Here is a 3,607-nt window from a genome sequence, read left to right on the forward strand (position 1 = left end):
ATAGCTTTGTCTAAAACATACATTGATTATGTGAGTAAGTGATATACTCTGCTGAAAATTTAAGCATTTCAGGTGAATCTTCATCATATCCTGCCGTTGAGTTTTTCAAAGACTTTAAGTAATATTGTATTTCATCTATGGTAACTGGATAAAAGTAAACAGAACAGGCTGAAGCCTGATTCATGTAGTCCTTGTGAGAAACGTGTTGTATGTTTCCATGTGGATGTATCTTCACTGCCATACTTAGAAAATTATCATTAAAGATAGTTGCTGCAGGAGCAGATTGATTCTTTAATTTGATTTCATTTGTATTTTTATTGTTAATAGTTCTACCCTGTAGTTGGTTGATAATTTTCCAAGTGGCTTTAGCATCACCTTGGCGGGGTTTCAATTCATCTTGATGATATCTATTTTTAGCAGTACGTAAGACTGATACTAATTTATTTCTATAGGCCTTATATCTTGATTTATAAGTTAAAGGCCATTTTACAGCCAGTTTTTCCAATCTGTTTTTCTTTAATACTGGTCTTTAACCCTGAGGTTATATATGGACTTCAGTTGTACTTGTTATCTTTTACCTTTTTTTACTGGAAAACATTGTTGAAAGTTATCAAGAAAAATTCTAAAAACATCTCAAAAGCCTTGTATGGATCGTAAGTATTTAGAATTTGTTCCCAGTTAGTAAATCCTAGTTTGCTTATGAAATTATTAATATTCACTAGGGTAAAACATCTTTTATGTACATATGTATATTTCTGATTATTAGAGTTCATAAGGAACTGTGAGTAAACTGGAAAGTGGTCAGTTATATCAGTGCATATAATACAATTCATAATATTGTTTCTAAGTTGTCCAAATATGATCAATGAGCGTGGCGCCAGTATCAGTAACCCGAGTAGGCTTAGTAGTTAGTGGAAAAATCCCTGAGAATACTTAAGATTCATAAAGTCTATTACGCTTGTATCGTTAGCTTTAAGCAAGTCTAAATTCCAGTCCCCGAAGAAATAATAGTTAGAGTACTTTTTCCCTTCAATAAAGTTCAGTAATTGAGGTAAAGCATTAAGGAAGTCAAATAAATTACCTTTAGGTGGCCTATATACAGAAGCTAGAAAGTTAGATTCTCTATCAGTACAGAGTTCCACACAAACACCCGCCACGAGTGGTGGGAGGGAAGGATAGGCAGAATCCCGGCTCCTCTCATTTATTCCCCCGGTGTCCATCCGGCTGTCATCGCTCGCCGTAGCAGCATCAATAGGAGTAGTCACCTGGGCAACACCACCATCAGTAGCAACGTCTCTTGAATGTCCTTGGGTAGTCATCTATCCAGGTCCGGTAATCAGTGACTCGTCATTCATGGGCTGATCGGAGCTTCAAACTGGTTGATCCTTTAATAATGAGCTTAGTATGTCTGAAATAGGCTATTTTCTCCTGAGCTCTTGCTTGCTTCAGCTGGGGGATCTGGGCGTTTTAGATGGCTTGGGAGGCAGCACACAAGTCATCGTTGAGGTAGATATTTGTTCCTCTCAGCTTCCTTGCGTTCCTCATCACCGTCTCTCGATCACTGTAATGGGAGAAGCGAGCTTCGATGGTCCGTGGTCTGGCATCCCGGCGCTGACCCACCCTATTGGCCCTCTCCAGCGCCAGGTCAGATAGCTGTATCTTGTTATCCAAAAGGGACAACATTACCGTGGCTGTCTGCTCCCACGTCTCACCGCCGCTCCGCTACTCTAAGCCCGTGATACGAATGTTCTTGCGTCTGCCGTAGTCCTCCATATAATTACAGCGTTCTTCCAGGCTTTCAATCTCTGATTTTGATGTGGTGAGAGCAGCTACTTGCTGGTCCATCTTAACCTTGGTAGCTTGCTTTTTCTTTCTCATGTTCCTTGATGGTAGTCTTTAAATCTTCTATTTCTCGCTGGCTGTATTGGAGGCTCGTAGTGAGATCAGCTACGGTGGATTCCAGCTTTATTATTTTCTCATTCTCATATGGAGGAAGATTATGAAATTATGAAATTAGATGATGATGATATTAGATTGATAAGCGTTGCCGGTAAGAATCAAGTGTAACAGTCACTTGCATAAGAGAGATAGAAAAGACTGCTGGACAAAAGAGAAGACTAACAGTCACCTAAGGTCACATGACGCACGTGACGTCTGTTAGCCCCACTCGTTCTTTTTTTAATAATAATAATAATAATAATAATAATAATAATAATAATAATAATAATAATAATAATAATGTATTGTCATATTTAGATTTGCTTTCACTCTCAGTACTTGCACATTATTTCCTTTTGTAGAGATAAAGGCAGCGCAACTGAACGCAGGTAACTGAGTTAAATTTTAGTAAAACATCTTTGTACACTACAACTAATTCAATATGGCGGGGTGAGCAATGTGCAGCAAGAGACTAACGGTGAGGCAGACACTGGAAAACGATGTTACAATATTTATTACTTACCACACAAGTTACATGAAAGTCGCATATAGAACATTATTTATCCCACTACGCATAATCCACTAATATACAAACACACAAATGCAATACATACGTAGTCAAGCAACAACAGCAACTAAGAAGAAACTACTAATTTTTTATTCGCCTTATTTTTTTATTTAATGAATTAATTTATTATTATTATCATTATTATTATTATTATTATCATTACTATTATTAGTTATCCTTTTTGTAATCACTATGACCATTAAGCCTTCATAGCTCAGTGGCTAGAGCGCTGGTCTAGTAAACCAGAGGCCGGGAGTTCGATCCTCCCTGAAGGCACGTGGGCCAAGTAAGTTTTTCATATTATTATCACTATTTCACTTATGTATTAACTTATTTATTTATTTATCGTTACGTCTAGCTCTGGCTGCTGAACCAGAGGTAGGACGGAGACTCGTAACAAAAAACTTTGGTTTTGGCATTTAGAATTGATATCAAGAGTGGATGCTCTTCCTAACCACGGACCATGGCCATGTGAGTACACGTGAACATGGTAACACTTCTGAAGGATGATCCTTTCACTCGCTGATTGGTGTACATATTGTGTACATGTGGTAAATTTATTTCATTATAAATGTTAGATATCAGATAATTTCCATTTAACTAACATGGTACCTTTTAATCAAGTAAGGGTTTTGGTACAAAAACAAAATAAGTTTGTCGCACGTCTCAAAACTACTTTGGTATACATTGATAAATCAGCCTCCCCTCTCCTCCCACAAAAAAAAAAAAAAAAAAAAATCAGTGGAAATGTTATGATCTACTGTTACATAATTCAAGAAGCAATATAATGACTATACACAGAAGTTGCTAAAGGAAAATAGTAATAAAGTATGAGGGATCGATTATAAGCCCTTTCTTGTTTATAATGGTGATAGACTGACGAGATTAGGCAGGAATCCCTACTGTAGACTATGATGTTCACAGATGACATTGTGATTTGTTGCAAGACATGTGAGAAGTTAAGGTAGAGCCGGAGAGACGGAGATATGCACTGGAAAGGAGGAATGGAAGCATCAACATTAAATTTGTCTCAATGAAGATGATAGGGAAACAATAAGGTTACAAGGTGTAAAGATGGTAAATGTTGAATTTAGTCCACCG

The 3,607-nt window shown here is 37.3% G+C and overlaps 1 non-coding gene across 1 annotated transcript; it reads left to right on the forward strand.

Moving 5' to 3' along the window:
* The first annotated feature begins 2,709 nt into the window (after positions 1-2,709).
* Positions 2,710-2,782, forward strand: Trnat-agu (transfer RNA threonine (anticodon AGU)). The gene has a single exon. It is a non-coding gene; the product is annotated as a tRNA-Thr (tRNA).
* Positions 2,783-3,607: the final 825 nt, after the last annotated feature.

This window comes from Scylla paramamosain, chromosome 21 (genome assembly GCF_035594125.1).
Source record: "Scylla paramamosain isolate STU-SP2022 chromosome 21, ASM3559412v1, whole genome shotgun sequence".
Lineage (NCBI taxonomy): Eukaryota > Metazoa > Arthropoda > Malacostraca > Decapoda > Portunidae > Scylla > Scylla paramamosain.